The sequence below is a fragment of the Anser brachyrhynchus genome (genome assembly GCF_964034855.1).
Source record: "Anser brachyrhynchus genome assembly, chromosome: 11".
Classification (NCBI taxonomy): Eukaryota; Metazoa; Chordata; class Aves; order Anseriformes; family Anatidae; genus Anser; species Anser brachyrhynchus.
Window position 1 is genome coordinate 5871269 of NC_137706.1, and position 20188 is coordinate 5891456.

Below are 20188 nucleotides of genomic sequence, written 5' to 3' on the forward strand. Positions count from 1 at the left end.
TATAGCAGAAGGGAAGCTGGTAGAGTACATGGTATATCAGAAGGGAAGCTTTAAATGAAAAACAAATCAGAGAAAGGAGGAGGTAAAACTTCCCCTGTGATTACTTGAGCCTTCTCACTATTAAAAGAGCTAGTAGACTTATAAGGCTTTCTCAATATGATCTGTATACCCACAATTATCCCTCTAATAAACTCACTATCAGTTCTTTCTTAGGAGTCAATAATAAGCAACTCAGAATCGGAACACCAGGCCATCTGTCCACTAGTGTTGCTTCTGATTTAGTGAACTCTAACTACTGCAAACTAAGGAAGCTTCTATACTGTGTCTGCAGTATAAAGAAAACTTACCTTACTTTGGATTGAAGCAGCAATCAACCCACAACACTGCAAAGCTCTCTACAGGCTGCGAAAAAGCAGCCCATAAGCAAGAAAAACTCCCTGGGCATAGCTTGTGTGACCAGATCAAGTACTGGTAAGCACGATACATTTCTAAAACACAATACAGTGCAACAAAATAGGTATTTCTGAATAACAATCCAAGAAGACTACACACACCTCAGTTGTCTTATTTGAAAGTTACTTCTAGTCAAGAACAGCACTACTCAGTATTTCTTAGGGGAATAAATGTTCTCCTTATCAAATAATACATGGTGAGTTATGCTGCAATAGACTCTGCACATATAGAGTTAGTGTCACTGAAGATAACGAAGCACAAAGAAAGTAACACCAGCACAATGATTGTCTGAAACTCACGACTCAGGTATTTCCAAAGCATACAGAGATGAGGACCCTTTCTAGATAATGTAATGGAGTTTTTCTAACTACACCTAAGAACCTTCACTCAGGCAGTTTCAGGGCTTGATACTTAAGTGGTATCACTGCAGTGATATCTTACAAATTCCAGTAACTAAATGTTCATAAATGTTACTTACCTGCAAGAAAAGCTGCATGCTAACAGTTGTATACCAGTGCACATCACAGGAAGCCATTTGTGCTCAGAGCCAAAAGCCAGCTGTTAGACAGGGCATGAGGCTGGAAAGAGAGCGTTGGCTGGTAAGTGGCAGCTACAACAGCTGTGGGAAATGACCAGGGCAGGGGCTCAGAGGGCTGGAAGAAAATGTTTTTCTGGGCAGAGCTAATGACCGCAGCTGCAGCTCTCCCCCAGCAGCAGCATGCAAAAGTGCAGCATATGCACTAGGGGCGGGAGCATGGAAACTTCAAATAATGGCACACTGGATATATTTTTAGAGCACAGATGATAACAAGAAATAGAGAAAGGAATTCCCCTCAAATGTCTTCAGCACTGCCATACCAGAAAGCCATAGGAATCTGGCTGTGCAGTTAATTCAGTCTGTCTAAGGCCATGGCTGAAGACAGTGCTCTACCCCAGTATGCTGAAATTGAGGCACATGTTCCCAATCAAGGTAAAGTCTGATCTCTTTCAATACGAGGCAAGGTTGACCTTAGTGGCATAGAAACTGAACTTGCAAGGCTATCTATGTGCAACAATTACAGTTCTAGATGGCCTCTTTACCTTTGCCACCTTCCAAGCCAGGCACACTATGTTTAAGAAACCAAGTACTGACCACATTTAAAAATAAAAGCAGAATCTATTTTTCTGTGCTTCTGAATTGCCGACAATGTGCACTGATTATACCATCCTAACCTACAAGAAATGTAGCTTCCACAGCTATACTGATGCATCTGGGCTAGTAAAGTTTTCAAACCCAAGTCTGTATGAGGATTGCTCTTGGAGAGAAGAATTGCTCTTTCGGCAAGGCACTCCACATGTATTTTGTCACGGGGACAGCTGTACTTTAACTCAAATATTAGAGCAGCCAAAGTAGTCTAGTTTTCTTCCACTGTTTCAAAATACCTCTCAGGCTTCCTAGAAAAATACTTAAGTATTACATTAGGTTTAGCATAATCTGAATCCTTTAACATCTAATGCTACTCTAGGCTTTTTCTAAGTTGCCTCATGTCACACAGTCCTGGGTCCTGAGGGCCCCAGGTCCAAACTGTATTCTCCCCTACAGGCTGAGATGTTAGTTTATCTGTGGATGACAGCTAACTGAACTCAGTGTAAATAAAGAAATTTGGATTTTTTGTGAAGAAATACACTAGATACCAAACTTTTACCAAGCATTCTGCTTTTTCAGTCTACAGTGCAGAAGCCTTTTGAATCCCCCTACTGCAGAGGTTAATACTTTTCTTTTTCTAAAGAAGCCTATGGTGTTAGAAGGTTATGTAGTATTATGTAATATTCACTTATCAGTTACCAAGATTGTTCTTCTCGCAGGAGAAAATACTGGATTTCTATCTATTCCAATGTCTTCTGAAGTTGTAATGATAGTTTGCTGGACGTAGAGGAACTTCAGGAATAGAGGCTCCAGTTGAGTCAACAGGTCACTTGCTCTGTTTGGTGTAAGATTCCCTCCTATCCCAGTTCCCTCCTTCACAGTGGAGTTAGGTCAAATCTCTGTACCATTCAAAGTACAGTTTTCAACTTCTGATACGCAGTGTCACTGAGAACATGAAGGTCAGTTCTATATCCTTCACTCCTCTCACAATTCAGCCTTTTTTGTCTTGAAGGGACAAGCAAACGCTTTGTGTTGCATAGTGCAACACTATAAGCTTCATCAGTGTTAAGTCTGATTAAATGGCTAAGTTACATAGGGATCTCAAATGTTTTGCTCTTGACGTTATTTTTTTCCTCTTAGTTTCATCCCCTCAGCTCCAAATGCTGAGAGAGAAAAGGAAACCAACCTCCAGAAAACATGTGCTGTATTTCTACATGAGTATGCATAGGGGAACCACTCTCTTCTGCTCCTAGAAACAGGGCTGCTGCTTTACAGCTGGGATTGATTCTAATCAATGCTCAGTAGAGTCATTAGCTTTCTCCTGAATTCCTTGCACCTAATCCCCGACAGCTGCAGAGGCGGGTTATGGAACTGTTAGCACTTCTACATCTCTTCACCTGTGTAGAAAGATACCTTCACTACTCCTCCTATGGCGAGAGACCAATTAAATGAGCATTAAAAATGGGAAATGGTACACAACTGTAAACACAGCGATAAGCAAAATACCCAGTACAACAGTCCTGGCTGTGATTAAAGAACTGCTTTACATATGTACTTGATTCACAAGAAGAACAGTGTTCTCAGAAGTTAAACAAGCTCTCTGACAGTTCTACCTTTAACACACATAGGGATCTGTGGGGGTTGTGTGGTTTGGCAGGGATTGGTTGCTGCTTCTATCAACAAATATTGTACTACTGCAGGCTTCTCTACAGCTAAATGATCTCTTCAGCTCTGCTTTGGTAACCTAGAGGTGAATGGAAGAGTTTTACTGGCCTCACTCTGATAACCTTGCTTCATTTTGCAAGGCTTCCTTCTTCTTGGGTTCCTTTCTTCACCTAATCCTCAGTCTTTCTCCCATGCTTCTTCAAATACCTGTATCCTTCCTCAGTCTTTGACAAAATTCTCATGCAAGTTTTGGTTCCTTGGAACTGTTCAATATCTCTTTTCCCTATCTATCCAGTACAATTGAGTTGCTATTAATCCAGCTACAAGTGGACCATAAGCATTGCAACACACTTTACCATCAGACAAGATTGCAGCACCTGGTCTAGGGGCTTGCTTCTCTACAGCTGAGCAGTGTTTTCAAAGCACAGTGGACAGAAGCTATTCCATATATGTTCTGTATGCGCATAATTAAAAAATGCTGCCAAGAAACTCTGACCCTTTTACATACACAAATATACGACTTCACATGCTTACAGTTGCTATATTCAGTAAATTATTCAGTTCAATTTTTAACTCAGATAACAACAGTATTTTTCAATAGAACTACATCAGAAAATTCCTGATTCCAGGATTTTATACTAATTATACAATTCTATTTTCAATAAGCAGATAAGTTCAAGCAGGGAAAAAAGTCTAAGTTCAATTTCTTCAAAACAATTTTAGTATCATGCTAATGGTATTTCTCAGTAGACTTTCATTACAGAATACTTAATAGACTCCCATCAGCTAAGTAAGCCAAGATGAATCGTGACTGATCCTAGACTGGGAACCAGAATTTTTAATGAGCAGAACAGAACATGAGCCTGCCATGATTTTGTCAGATTCTGCAGTCATTTGATTTCCCCAAGGCCAAATGACATTAACTTCATGCTCACTTTTCAGTCAATCTGACTATAGACCATGAGAAATCATGCAGAGCTACAGAACCCAAGTGCAGGATAACCTGCCAACTTTTCTAAGAGCAGGTATAAATAGGATTCTTACTTCCATGGGAACCATGGTCCTCCTGTGCAACTCAGGCTGAGCGTGTAGATAGATACTGATCTCCGAAGGGGCACTAGGGACACAAAAGAAATGTAGGGGGGCATATAGTGAGCCTGTGTGCAAGGCTGATCTTCAAGCAGTGTATATGGAAGCAGTTAGAACATGTCCTGCAATCAGAACTACCAAGATGTAACTGAATTAGGGCCCTGTTGTGCCATTCTTCATCCTGAGTAGCATCTCAATTTTAAGAAAATTGCAATGTCTTTCTCTGAGCAAGGCTGGCATAGCCTGACATTAATTATTAACTGGATCTGTTAAAAATGTCTAGCCCTCTTCTCTAAAGCCTTTGAACAAATGAAAACTACAAAACCATAACCCATTATTTACAGCATGGAAAAGGCCTTGGACAGAAGCTTCAATTCTTTATTAGGGCATAAGCAGAACTGCTGCTTTTTATGATCAGGATGTTAGACCTGCATGTTGAGCAAGCACATGTGAATACAGTCAAATATGTATACATGCCTCTTGTGTTACCCATGCTTAGCAGGTCCAGCATAACCCAAAATACCTGTTATGTTTTTTTTTCTGGCTATAGATGGTTCATCGGTGCTGTTTTAACTGGATACCTGTAAGTCTAAGAGATGGACAATATCCTCAGCTTACCCCTGCCCCCAAGGAAAATGTTTGGAGGCAGAAAATCTTCCACCAAACATACCCAAGAAATCCAGATGTGGTAGTCCTCAGCTATAGTTCCAGTGACTTGAGGTTTCACTTGAGGTTGGATGGTTATTTTTTAAACCAATGAGATGGCCTGATTCACCCATTTGAAAATATATCGTAAAGAATGCTTTGAAGTAAGGAAGTGTCTGGATGCAGAAATTATGAATTTTTAGCAGTTTAGATCTGGTTTTTTACTATGAAACGAGATTGGAAATAAAACTGAGGTCTAGCATTTGTGTATAGAACTCCAATCTGAGCACTGGCAGCCTAAATCAGCAGTTCAGTTGGTCTTGTGAATTCCACTTTGCCTCTTCCCTGAATTCTGGCCAGCCTCTCAGAAAGTTTCCTACATATTTTAATAAAAATCTTTTAAAAAAACAAGTGTTTAAGCCATGTAAATGCAACCTTGTAGAATGCAACCACAACAATGCTATTGATACTATTAAAAATCAGGCAATCTCAGAAAAAATTGACTGAAAATAGTCAGAAGTCATTTAGAAAATAAACTTCAATAAATAGATAGTATATGCAAATAAATCTCAAGTATTTTGTCAGTACTATTGAGAATCAGAACACTTCCAGTATGCTTAAAGCTAAACTGGATGCAAATTTCCAGTTTATTTCGGCTCTTGTTAAATGCCCTAAACCATCCTTTCTATTTTTTGACCATCCAAGAGAATTTTCTTCCCAACCCATAATAGGAATGAGAGGGCTAACACAAAACAAGACTTAAATGAGCATTTTTACTACTTATTTTAAGATATTTCTACCCTCATATACTTAATTTCCAGAGACTGGTCTAATAAAGAGTTGCAAATATAAGATGCTGGTAGAATTAATAGCAACTTGTTATTTAGATTTCCCATATTTTTCCTTCATTTAAAACAAAATCCAGTAAACTTCTAATAAGAAAATATATTTTAAAGCACTGTTGTTTGCAGCAAGCAGAACACTCTTAGGCTTTAAAATATTTTCTTGTGTCCTGTGAAATTCCACTCAAAATTCTCCTGTTTTAATTGGACTGTTTCTTCTCCAGGGATGCCTTTTAAAAAATATTGTCAGTGTTAAAAAAAAATATATATATATATATATATCTTACAAAATCAACACTATAGCTAGATGTTTTCCATTGTTTTTTCTTAGCCTCTTCTATCAAGACTGTTTCCCATCCCCCTGCTAGGCAGGTGCTGGGGCTCACTCAAGTCTGAAGCAAAGTATTCTACACCCTCCAAATACACTAGCCAGAAACTCACCAAGCACATCTCTTCCTGAAGAGAAGAGCCAATCTCTGCTCCCAAGTGCCTTATCTCACACAATAACCACCCCTCTTTCTGGCACTAACAGCCTCTTTTAGCTGTCAGCCAATGCAGTTTGGTAACTTGACTGTAGAGGCTGGGTGCCAGTGTGGAGAGCACTTGGGGTTCAGGCAGCAAAGGCCAGGTGTTCAGTTGTACACCTTCCCTGGCCTTCTGCAAGGACAAAAAAAAGGCAAGTTACAAATTAAAAAAGATTTGTAAAATAAAGCAGTAACAGGTGAAGATCCAAATTCACAATTTTCTTTTTAACCTTAACTCGTCACCCACACAGTGTGCATACACGCATACATAGTCTTTAATTTTATGACACTAACTTAAACCACCTGCCTTCTGCTTTGTTCAAAGCACAGCTGGGATAGTCCAGGAGGAAAAACAGCTAAAGGCAACTAAAAATTTGGTGCTACTTAGTGATTCAGAGCTTCAATTTATCATCTATATATTATTTTGACATGCTTACCCTAGTAGAAACAGAAACCAGCGAGAGACATTTGCATAGGAAGCACAGACAAAATCTTTTTTAAAGAAAAGAAAGTTGGGGGGGGGGGGGGATGAGCAGCATCTGAGAGTAGATGACATTAAAATAGGAAATATGACTGGCCAGTTATTCTCGAGAGCAGTTGCTAGGGTCTTTGTGTGGAGCTAATGCAATAAATAAATAAATAAACCACCCCACAACCCATTTCTTATAATTCACTGGCTAGGCTCAACTGTGGTTGAGGTGAACCTCAGATAGTCACAAAAGGTGTAATTTGGGGGGGGGGGGAACTAAACAGGAAAACAAGGAAGAAAATTATATACCCATTATTTCTTGTCATCATGTTTATCTTATTCATGTCTCTCTACCATCAGCTGTTAAAGTTCAGAGATAACAAACGAATATTTATATATATTGTTTCAGCTGCAAACTGAGAGATTATGGCTGAAGCTACAACAGCTGCAGTTTATGAGGTATCTCAACAGTCTGAGACTTCCACAATGCACATCCTTCTACCCACAGGCAGCAATGTTAAAAAGGAGGAAGCAGTCCTGAGTTACTACCTTGCTAATAACAAAAATAAGTTTATCAGCCAGTAAACTGCATTTTGAGTAGAATATGAAATGAGCACGCATATCCTGGAGAAATAAGTAGCAGATATTGACCAGTCATCTAAAGCATGCCACCTTCTCACCCCAAAACCCAGGAGAAAGGGTAGGTAATTTGCAACAAAATGTCTTTTGCTCCTATTAAAATAAACATGATCCTCCAGTACAATTGAAATGTTTCGTTGCCTCACATGAAAGTGAAATCTTTACAATTACTTTTCTGTAGGTCAGAAAGCCCTGCAAAACACTGACCCTTCCTTTCATACTATTCACCAGATGCTATAAGTAGTTTCAGACATGAATTTATTATTCTTATTTTTGATATTCTGCATTCTGAACTGTGTTCTTGGTTTCCTCTTCATGCTGTATAATATTTGCTCTCTTTGGTTTAATCTAATAAGCATTTAAAATGAGTTAATTAACTTGTAAATTGCATTCTAGAAGTTCTCTATAATTAGAACCTACCAACAGAAATTAAAAGAACAGAGACAAAGCTATGCTAAAGACAGCGTAAAATCCTACGGCATTGCAAAAATATGATGTAGACCTATATTCTTGAATGTATATTCCAACAAAATGTAGTTTTCATAATTAAGAAGATTAGCTATTTTTTGCTGAGGTAATAAAAATATGCTTTAACAAATTTAATTATCATTTATTGTTGATGTTGTTTAATCATTCTTTAGGGTTTTAGTCCACAGCTCAACAAAGATGAATACTGAGCCTATAGTGTCAAATCCATATAGTTGCTTGAGTAAAGATTTTTTTTAAGATCAGTATCAGTTTTGCAGTGTTATGCCTGCTATACAAAAACGAACAAAAAATAAATCATCATTGTGAGATATTATAAACTGGTAGAAGAACAGAAGCAAAGAGTTCTTACTCGAAAGAAAGGTGATAAGCTTCCAAAACTACAGCAAGGAGATTCTACGCACTGTTTGCCCTGCTCCAAGAACCCCCCCAGTCTTACAACATGATAAAGTATTCCTTGTTTTATCTGTACAGAAAGGCTCCATTGATAGCTATGCAGAGGCTTCAACTTAGATTTATTTCAAAGTAGATATACATTTTAGTATCTTCCTGTGATTATCATAAGGCATAAACAGGTAGCTTTAGTCATTCAAAAATGTATTGCTAACTGTAGTCCTTAAGAGTATAAGAGTATAACCGTACTCCAAAGAGTATAAAAGGATTTATTATATGGCCATTTATTCAGCACACATAGGTGCTTAAGTATCATTTAAAAATAAAATGCAGGAAATCCTTTAAGGAGTTTACTGGATTCAGACTAGTTTCCAGGTGCAAATACAGTCAAGAACAGATATACCACTGAGTACTATTTGCAGTATAAATACAGAACAGATTTTACAGTTTTTGAAATCGCATAGAGTTCTTCCTACTGATGAAACCTCTAAAAACCTTGCTGAAAGCCATTAGCACCCTCCCCATCCAATTAGCGTAAAAGGATTAGGTTCCATTTTTCTCCTGTTAGCACAATATTGTCTCTTTCAAATGCAAATACTTGAGCTGCTGGCAGATTTAGTAAATAAAAAAATCCACTGAAATAATCAGAAGTAGACTATTGTGTTAATCCTTTTCAAGATAAAATATTCTGCCTTTGTTAAGCAGAATCAGCAAGGTTAAATTGTGAGACATTTTACAAATTTTAGATTTAATGAGAATAGTAAATAATGAAGATGATCAGATTTTGTTAGCAGTGAATTATGTCATGAGATTTTACATTTGCAAGCTTTGAAAAAATATCTGTAGCCTGCAGCTGGTTATGTTCCAGGCACACTGCTCCATAGCAGATGATCACTTCATTTGAAAAGCAAGATTAGATTTTTCCCTGTCTAAGGCATATATTGCACATCAGTAAAATTCTCTTCAATTTGTAAAACTGGTTAGAAGATAAATACTCTGTCAATCACTTTAGTAGATACTTGAGATAGCTTGAAACCTTTATACCACCAGCTTTCCCATCAAATGCCAGCAGAAAAATTGTCTATGAACGTTTCATGCAAGTAAGAGCTTTCCTCTCAAATAAGGATTTTGAATGTGAAATTATTTAGAAGCTCTGAGTAATACTGCCATATAGCTCAGTAGGTTCTCACAGTTACTGAAAACAAAGCACCAACCATAATGATGTGCTTTAAACTATATTTTGGTATTAGAATTAAAGATAAGCAGTGGCCTGACACACACAACCCTGTGCTAGATGCTATACGAGCACATGAAGGAGGTGTGGCTTTAACCTAAGAAGACTAGCTTAAATGGATAGAGACAAATGAATTATTCTTACCTTCTGTTGTCAGCTCCCCATTTCCTATAGCTACAGGGACTAGGAATGTGCTGTATAAAGGGAAAACAAATGAGACTTCAGTATCTGTACTTGAATTCATTTCCACTAAGGCACAGCAGGTCCAGCAGCCCCCGTTAAGGCTGGGATATTGAATACCACGCTCATACTTTCAAGGAGGCCCAAGAAGCAGCATGTGCACTGGACCTCACTGTGTCTGGCAGAAGCAAATCTCATATCTATGTGAACTGCATAGTTTATGCAAATGCCTATTTTGTCCTTTGCACAGCAAAGTACTTAGTCGTTTCATTCTGAGAATAGGAGTAATTCATCACCTAAGACCCACATCCTTAGAGCATGGAGCTGCCTGTTCAATTTCACGAATGCACACCTACTGCTCTTTTAAGATCCAGGCTGAACTACATGAGGTGGTCCTTTGTAGCTTGGTTCCCAAATAAGCGCCATAGCCACAACACATCTTTCTATTAGATTACAAGCAATAAACAGGGAAATACATAATTAAAATATAACTTCTGTATATGAAGACCTGACCAAACCTTGTTGGAGCCTGACACTCAGTGAACAAGACCTACCTTGAAAAGTCTGTTAGGCAAAGCAGAATAAACTTCTACTTTTCTTTTACAGTGGAAGTCTCACTTATTTGTAAGACTAATTTAAAATTTCTTTAAAAAATGAAGAATTAGATGGTAATCCTGTCTGTCCCCCCCCAAAAAAATGACATCCCAAGAAAAAATCAATTTTAAAGTGATAACAAAAAAATGGAGCCCCAAATTCCTGTAAACAGGGAGACTGTTCTGGGGAGCAGTCATTGGATATTATGCTGTCTTAGATATTATGTCCTTATCTCCTGTAAGTATCTGCTGTTGGCCACTGGGGAGACAGGATGCTGGGCCTGATCTTTCTTCTAAGCCAGCACAGCTGCTTTTACATTACCAAAGTCAAACTCTGCCTTTGAGTAGTTGTAACAAATTCACAAATTATTGCTAGGACTATTAAAAAAGAAATATTGATCAAAACAAATGTATATAAATAATTGATAGACTATTGAATTAAAGTTAGCATGCATCAGTTTTCCAAACTTTTAGGTCGATTGGTTCTTTTCATCTGTACTACAGAGAATCTGATCTCTAATCTGCAGAGAGCCACAATTTAAATGAAATAACTTTCTCCAGAGAAGACAGGTAATTATCACTTGAAACATTAATTAAAATTCAAAAATGTTGAATACAAAAGCCATCAATGTTATTATTAGGACACACCAGACAAAGTAACTGTACAAAATCACTTCATGTATCAGCAGGTCAAATTATTTTGGGGGGAAAACTAGTAATCAGAGACAAAATGATTAACCTGCGGCACTTCTGAGCAAGAAAGTGCTCCACAAAACTCTTGCATTTCTGAAAAGATGTAATACTGTTTACAGCCAAGCTGCTGAAAACAATCTTTCTGAAATGCAAATGTTTTACTTCTCAAAGCAGATAAGAAGAGTGTTTTCTACAACATATTAATACCTTATGAGAACCAGATTGAATACAGTGTAACACCTCAATTGCAGAGTACTGGGGAATTTGGCTATCAAGCATTAAGGCACTACAAAAGTTAGTGTCAGCTACAGCAGTTCTTTGCTATTGCTCAGGAAAGCACAAGGCAGATGAGATCTTTATCCTGATTCAGGATTTCATGTTGTCTTTCATAAACAGTGTTTCCTTAGCATGCCTTCTCTCCAAGAAACATTCTACCAAGGAAAAATAAATAAAATAATAAAAATAAAACGCTTCTCAGAGAGAAGTCCTGCATCTACTGCCACAGTTACAGGCAAACCACCTTTTTCTTATAAACCGTAACTAAATAACCTTAAAACAATCAGGCTTAACTCTTTGTTGAAAGGTTTGTTTTTAATAATTTCTTAGCTGTGCCCTTTGCTAGCTTACAGGAACCCAACTTCATGTCTGAATTAATCTCACCAGGGTGTAAGAGTACTTAGAAACCTTTGAAGACATTTTCTGAGAAAAGCCAAAGACTGCATAGCTGCTAATGGCAAGCTAATAGTAATCTTACATCTTAAAACACTCAGCTGCATGTGTGAAGACTGCAGTTTAAAAAAAAACACATTTATTTTAGGTGCTTGCACTAAATCTGTTCTAGATGTTTAGAGGATTTCAGTCTCCAGTCTCCTGCACCAAGAGCCTTTCAAAAGCACTATATTTCCTTCCTAGCAATAGATGACACATGAATCTAAACAACCTCAGTGCAATTTTCTTCCTGTTCACTTTCTCTAAGTTTGACTTTGAAAAGGGAAGCATACATGTTTGTTCCACACTGTAATGATACAGTACAAATTGCAGTGTCTAAAATTTATTTTTACTACCATACTTTCACACTTCTCCCTCCCTTCCTTGATTCCATTCCTGTCATTAGCAAATTCACTATTGAGCCATACAAGTGGCTCCATGTAAGAAATAATGGAACTCAGAGTGTTTAATACACCATGCTGGGCTGGTAATCTGTGCCATGGACTTAGATGGTTTCACATTTCACAGATTTTAGATTTCCACACCTTGTTCTATCACACATCTTCCTCTTCTGCACTTCAGTTTCTTATTCCTTTAACAGTTGTCTGAAATGCTAGTTAGTTGGTGTTTCAAAATAAAATTCTCCAAAATAAAAACCATCTTTTTTCACATGATTAAGCTGGGCATGCTGTTCAAACAGGCCTTAAGCCAATCATTTAACATTTGGAAACATAGGGATAATGAAACTTGTTAGCTCAAAGTAAATCAGAGCTCTTGCACATCTTGAGTATCTTGTGCCTGGTGCTTAGTGTAGAGATCAAAGCCAATCATCTATAATGCATCTATAAATTCAGAGGATGTTTTCCTATAGATAAAATTTTCTCTTGACTCACTTAGAAAATGTGTTTACTCCGTTTATCTTCGGTGGCAAAGTACAAAATGTGTTACGGGTAGGCTGCCTGATGAGAAGAGATGGGAATTCCTGAAAAGAATGTTACAACTGTTTCCACAAGAGCTGTGTTTATTTTTTTTATCATGTTACTTAGATGGATTTCAATTTAAAATATTAAATTTATCTACAGTCACTATAACTGCTACCCTTTAAGAATATTGTAATCAAAAGATTAGCAAAAATTGTTTCTCCAGTGCGTATAGTTTCTTTACAGCTTTGGGTCTGTTCAATTTAATTATTTCCAAAGAATATCCAATTTCTGCTTGGCTTTTCATACATTTAAGAGATTATCACTGGAAAAGATCTGTATGTTCAAAAAACAAAGTTGGCAGAGAGAAATAAGAATCACCTCAATTACTTTAAGCTGCCTTTAATGCCTTTAATTAGCTATCAAGCTTCTTTCCTTTTAGTGTTTCCAAGTATCTTCCAAACATACCCTATTTTTTCTCTACCTGCTGTCTCTGGTAATCTTGCTCAGAACGTCGGTGCTGCTTAGTCACAAAGACTTGCCTTAGACGCTGCTGAAGCAAGATCAGAATTTCACTGCCTAAATGAGACACATGGAAATGCTCAGAGCACGTACATCTGAATGAAATTCACACATGCACCTAAAGAAGCCATAACTAAAAATAAATAAAAATGCAATCTGAAATATGTATTCATATCTTAGCCACAGAAGCAAATTTCTATGTACACAGACCTTGATGAGGATTGATAGCATATCCATAAACACATACTACTACTGTGACCTTCCTCACCAGCACTGAAAGGACTGGTGAGAAAACTAACTGCCAATTTGTTTCCCAATTTATATTTATCCAAATCCTGCTTTAATAGTCATGGTGCCTATGCACGTGTGCACGATACAATAAGCTGGAGACACCCAGGGTAGTTTAAGTGTAGCTCAAGCATAAGCTTTCTGCTGTGGCAGTTCACACCCACAGCACAAGGTGTGCAAGCTCTGCTAAGCCACTTCTGCACCTCCTGGCTTTAGTTATCTGTAAAGCAGAGTCAGAAAATTGTCAGGAATTAACGTGCACGAATACAGAATTGATTAGTTGTCCATATATGACATTTTAATGTGTGTTTGTAGCCTAAATTGAAAGAACAGCCCAGAATACTTTTAAGAATCAGCTGTCCTAAACAATTCATCTAAGAAGTTCATCATAAATGGTCAATACTCAAAACCAAAACAATAACAACAAAAATACACATAGAAAACCTTGTTATATTTCATTCAGTTAAATTTTAGAGAGCAAGTGCACGTTGGTCGGGGGAGTAAACTAAACTTCATAAATAGACAGCAGCACCTAGCTATCAGGTCACTTAACCCAGCTTGTGTAACCATTCCAGTAACAAGTGGAAGGAAGTTCTTATGGAGTCTTTTCCCCCATCTGTCAAGCAATGTGGAACCTATAGGGGTTGGGGCTTTTGCTTCTGGTAAGGGCCACGAGGATGGGACAGCGTACTGTCACGTAAACAATTCTGAACCTAACAGATGCATCTGTCTCCAACTAACAGCTAATACTGTTATTAAGTTATTGTTAAAATAATATAAAACTACCTGCATAATGAAGTAGCCAGTAGGTTGAAACAATATCTAAAATATAATGTCACCTAACAAAGAGGACCTATGCTTTGCCTGTAAGCTATACATTTAAAAGGAGTCCTGATTATTTTGCTTCCAAACCCTCCCTGGATGTTGACGTGCATTTTTAAAAGCATTTCCAGCATCTTAAATGGGGAGGATAATGTACTATGCCTCTGCATTAACTCAGCTTTAATATTTAGTTAGGTTGTCATTAATAATTCATTTTACTGATGCAAACATGCAAATAAAAATGCTTTTAATTTGAATGCCGTCTACAAATCAAATGAAATAGAATTTTCCTTCAGTGTTAAGAGATAAAAGCATTTTTTAATATCCTGTAATTATTTCATACATTTCCATAGCAAATACATTTTATTAGCCTCTTTTTTTTTTTTTTAAGTTCATGCAGAATATATGTATAACAATCCTTAAAAGCTTTGTTATTGCTTACAGCTAGCGAGGGTTTTAATTGAGTCTTACTGCTGTAATATGAACCAGGAGGCAACAGGGACAATCAGGACAAGAGGCACTTTACCAATCGATGTTTGGTTCTGACATTCTTCCTGGCCAATTTTAATTAGCTTTAGTCATGGTCCTTGGTGTTGCACAGGTCAAAAGTAGCCAGAGGTACTTCTGAGAGTAGCCCCTTATTTTCCATTTTTCATAATTCTTGTTATTTTCAAGGGCTACTTGAAAACACGTGCAAGAAGAAAAGAACTGGAAGTATGCTCCTATTGCAGGAGGCAGGAGAGAGAGCTTGCTTTCCTTCAGCTCGTGAACTTGCAGCTGTAAGGCTAGTTAGTACCACCTACAGAAAAATGCATGCTGATAATCACGAACTTGTTAAATGAGAATCTTTTTATAAAAACTGTAAAGCTATTCTTTTTTTCAATTTATTGCAGTCATCTGTAAATTTCACGTAGTCCTACTGAGGAAATCCTCTTCTGAGGAGAGAACATCTACTGCATTTACAGGCTGCCATGGTATCACTTTAAAAGTTTATAGTCACAAATGGTGCTAAATGCATACTGAATGCCTTCTACTTCTATTTTTTTCCACATCAAAAGAATTTTTTCATGCTGACGCAGCAAAGCTGAACATGCTACGGTAATCAATGCTGAACACAAGTGATGCAGGCTTAAAATGACTACAAATATACTGTTAGTAACAGGCTGTCTTGAATAACCTAAAGAGCAGCAAACAGCATCTCCAGATCTCCTTCTGCTTGAAAATCTCAGCTGTGTCTTTAGGTGGTATTTGAGAACGTATCATTGACTCCAGAGAATCCATATAAAAATACACCAAGGAAAAAATCTGCCACTGCTAGTTATTTCAAGATAACAAAAGCATAAACAATCTTTCTCCTAAAAACTTCTAACTTTTCTTTGCTAATATTTTGCATCAGATACCTACAATATTATGAACTGAGGCTGGGAACAAAAGCATACAAGGTAAATTAGGTTATCTTTGAACAAATCAGTTTAATACTATCAGGCTAGCAAACTGACCTGGTAATACAGCACACTGACAGCTTACTTGAATTAAAATGGCCACTAGGAGAAAAGGAGAGTCCATAACAAAAAAAGAATATTGCCTAGTGTCTGCAAGAGACTTAACGGAAATCTGGATCACTGAGGAGAATGAAAAGTTGGAAATTAAAGATAGTCCAAGAATTGTCCCATTGTAGTGGAGACTTTGCTTCATACTTGATTCAAACTGGATTTTATTGTATTTAAACATGCACTGTCCCCAGAAATAAAGCTTCTACATTGCAGGTCTCATTTGTACAATTTTGTACTTGGCAGTATAAATGCACAAGATTACTTTAGAAAAGTACTTTACTTAGAGAATACAAGACTTTCCATCCCTTGTTTCTCAAAGTTTATATGTATTTTATTTCAGCAATGCTAGAACACTTTTGCACATGAACACACACAGTTTCTATACCAAAACCTAGCCTGTGCATTCAAATTTAATCTTTAAATTTCCCATTCCACATCTGTCTACTAAACTCCTTTTTCCTGTCTAACAGGAAAAAATACAGTAATCCTTCCTGTGAAACAAGGAGATTCAAAATTGCGATGTAAAAAAATTGAATATTTTTTTACGTAGGAACAATTAGGATAGAAAAGTAATTTCTACTGCTTAATTTTTAATTCTCATTTAAATCCTGTCTTTGGTTAAAATGAAAAAATCCAATAGCATAGAAAAGAAAGGAAAACTGATGGTAATGGATAGTCTTGGTCTCTGTGACCAGGTGCTTCTGCCTGCATCCATATGAAAAAATACATAATGTTTTCCAATTACATGCATTAGCTAGCCTTTTAAATTTTGGAGGACAGAAGCAAAAAATATTTCATAGAATGTCTGAAGAGCACACTGAACAATTTTCTCCTAAGGTATAGTTTCACATAAACCTGAAAATTACCCCGAAATTATATACCAAAAAGTGGGAGTGGTTGCTTTCTGTAGACTTAAGAGTAACCTAGACTTCTGCCTCCAAAGTACTGGCTGTCAGTGGTCCTCCCCAAAAAAGTGTTTGTGTGTAAAATTCTGGGGAGAGAAGGAAACAGCTGTATGTGTGTTGGTTCAGCTAAGTATTTACTGCAGTCTTACTTCAACCCCTGTTGATACCAGGGAATGTTATTCCATCGCCTTCGACTGACACTCAGTTCCTTCTAAGTCATACCTTTTTCTGTCCGATGTACTCAGATGCATAGGAGTCCTTTTGGATAGTTTGTTGAATGCTTGTAGTAAGATAGACATAGTCCTATACATGTGTCCATGAAACTGAAAAACTATCCTTTTTTCACTTTTTAGATAGTGGACAAATATTACGTAGCTGTTGACAATGAATACAAAGCTTCGCCTTCAGGATAGTTCAGGATTCAGCTGAACGAAAAACCACGTTCAACAAGCTCAAAGACTATTTTTCCGCAATATAAAAAGCCTTTAAGGATAGAAATTGGAATTCAAGAATGAAAATCCTTCTGGATTTAACTAGGTTAGGATGTCATGTCGGACTGTATGTAGGACCAAATTCTAGCCATTTCAGAAATGCAAGCATATTAAGTTTATTTCAAATCAAAATTATTCTTAAGGAAATCTCCTGATGTTTTCTGTCAAGCTGATATTTTCACAGGCTTTTTGTGCATTTTATTTATATGTCTTTGTGTGTAAAGAAATATTTTTTCCCAGGTTAGAATGACAATTCATTTTTGTTCCCTTTCTGTTCTCATAGGACTGAATCCTTTATTCTGGCACCATCTTGCTCCTTTCATTTAGAGAATTCCCTAGGATGCTGGCAATGCCTTTCATTACTCCTGATCTCTTCTCAGCGCTTTATAATCTATATCTTTTGATTATTTTGTTGTACAGACTTTGTGGTTACAGAAAATTATTTTGTGGCTGCTAATATGGGGTCTAGATGCTAGAGTATAAAAAAAGATGCCTGTATCTGATTTGTTGCAAAGGAATCAAGCTATTGAGAAGGGGTGCCCTGCCCCCCCCCCCCAATTAAGGAACATAAACTGTATTCCAGCAGAGAAATTCAGATCCTTCTTCCTCAGATTTCATTGCTCTGACAAGCTTCTTTCTATTCTTACTCTTCAGCATCAGTAAGTCATGTAATAATTTTCTCTAATTAATTTTCCCGTTTTCTATATGCTGTTACTATAGATTTTTTTATGATAGCTGCACTCCTTTACCACAAATCTTAACACTGAGCAGTCCTTTTTTTCTGACTAGGATTCTTCTTCATCATACAACTGCCACGCGTACCACTTTCAAGGTCAAGCAAGCACTGGGGCTAAATTGCTAAAGCAAAACCAATCATGCTTTATCAAGACAAAAAGGGAAGATTTATTTTTCTATTCTATTTTCCTTAAGTGCAGAACTGGCACAATCTGCAACACCAAATGTCACATAGTGTGTAATCCCACACCAGTTAGCGTAGTGCTAACACTTCATCTTGTGTCAAACACAGTTCCAGTAAGCAGAGCCCAGCAGCAGAGATGTCTTGTTCAGGGAGAACCTGCTCCTGTATCATGCACTCAATGCATCTACGAGATGAAATTCTAAGCTAGGATCAATCGTTTTCAAAGTCATTTGCTTCTCTCACATAATCACTAATAAGCTTCACTTGCAGGGGTTTTGTTGCTGGTGTTTTAGACGGTCTTTGACATGATCATGTGAGCATTGCAAATCACTCTATTTTCTCTGTTAAATAGATGTGCTCCTTCACCTTCCCCAGCGGGGATCATCTGTGTGCTTTGGAGTGGGGTGGGAGCGGCTGCGTTACAGCACCGCCGAAAGCAGCTGCTGCAGTAGGCACTGCACACACACACACCATCTGCACAGACACGGGGAACAAAAGGCAAGAAAGAGGAAAGGTCTTGTCCAAAATTTGCTCAATCTTCAGCAAGTCATTACATCACTTGGTGTCTCTTTTCTGTTCTTCTCTAAAGTCATATGTATAAAATAAGAAGCAAATCAGGGTCTAGATCTTAATCCATCACCACCTTTATTCCTCCACTGCAAGCTAGAGGCTTGCATGTGGTCACTTCCTATTTAGTGAAGTATTTGAGAGTACTTCACACAAATTTTTAAGTAATTTTTAATTTGTTCTTGTATTTAATTTTATACTTTCCCTGAAGTGATGAAGCTCTATATAAATAGAGCACACATTCACTACAAGATTAGAAGCAAAATATCTAGTAGATACTTTTGTGCATTAAGAGAAAATATATTTTAAGAAGCTATGAAATTATTCAAAAATTTTCTTTACCCTGTGACCAAAATGAGTAATCAATTCTTAAATGATTTTTTTAAAACATTGAGCACTTCAGTAATTGTGCTTAATTTTAATTCTGACAACCATATGAAAAATGAGACAAATGTACATAAAGTATATATATGTTTGGGATTTATAGGGAATAAAAATACATGCCTCCAAGAGGCTAAACAAAAGGTTTTTGTTCTCCTAATTTTTTCTTTAAAAATCCATTTTACATTAAAGCCTCTCCCACTGAAACATTGTTACTGAAAAATGCTTTATACCAAGAAGCTCGATTTCAGATGTGAGCAGCTTGCTCTGAATTGCGTAGGCAGTCTGAGAACACTGCAGAAGTGTTAGTGTAGAAGTAACATATAAGTGCATGAATAATATCTTCTTACTGATGTAACTGTGAAATATGTTCTTTTGGCATTTATAATTAGGGGCAGAACAGATGGTGAAAGCTTAATATGTCCATTAAAATAAATTATGCTGCCAGTGTTTTTTAGTCTATAAAAACTTTGATTGGGTTGGCTATTTCAGGTTGATTTTTTGGTTCTCTTTGAAGTAGCTCCTGTGCATATGCTGGAGGGTATCTTGCAGTGCAACTACAGCAGGAAAAAAAGGAACGTGAAGGTTAGCGATGGGGAATTCTGTCCAAGACTGACAACACTTTCAAAAGGGAGAAGTCTGATTTGTCTCCTCCCTCCCCAGCAATCTTTTTCTTCACCAAAGGAAAGCCTAGTTGTATTCCCCTTACTCTTACACTTTCAGTGTGTAAAAGCCTCAGTAACAACGTGTGTTTCTTTGTTTCCTTCTTAAACAATCAGCAAAACCAAAGGTCTGTTACATGTACTGCTGAATTGCATCTCTGAAGTACAGCATGTAGATGTTATGATTCATGCAGGCATTAACTGTTGGTAGGAAGAACTATTGTTACTGTTGTTTGTAGCTTTTTGTCACAGACCAAAAGACAGGCATTTTATTTTTACTGTGCTCCCACAAGCAGTTAATCAGCTGGCTCAATAGCTAGGAGTGCCCCACTGCTTCATGTTGAGCTTCTCCTCAGGACGCATTCATAGAAGTCTTCTCTTTTGAAGAAAGGCATGGCATTCCCTGCATCTCTCCGCAG

The 20188-nt window shown here is 37.3% G+C and overlaps 1 protein-coding gene and 1 long non-coding RNA gene across 19 annotated transcripts in view; one reads left to right on the forward strand and one right to left on the reverse strand.

Moving 5' to 3' along the window:
• Positions 1-20188, reverse strand: part of APBA2 (amyloid beta precursor protein binding family A member 2) — a 99510-nt gene that overhangs the window by 44802 nt on the left and 34520 nt on the right. For 3 of the 17 annotated variants that reach the window (XM_080608080.1, XM_080608086.1, XM_080608081.1), the window contains one exon: positions 9710-9759. The exons of 10 other annotated variants lie outside the window; for them this stretch is intronic. The gene's annotated coding sequence lies outside the window, so the exon portion shown is untranslated. Of the gene's footprint in view, positions 1-931; positions 1273-6261; positions 6478-9709; positions 9760-20188 lie in introns of those variants that run through there. 4 more of the 17 variants (XM_080608087.1, XM_080608083.1, XM_080608084.1 and 1 more) reach the window with 3 other exon arrangements.
• LOC308201184 overlaps positions 1-20188 on the forward strand; it is a 63645-nt gene that overhangs the window by 12723 nt on the left and 30734 nt on the right. The gene's annotated exons all lie outside the window — the stretch shown is intronic.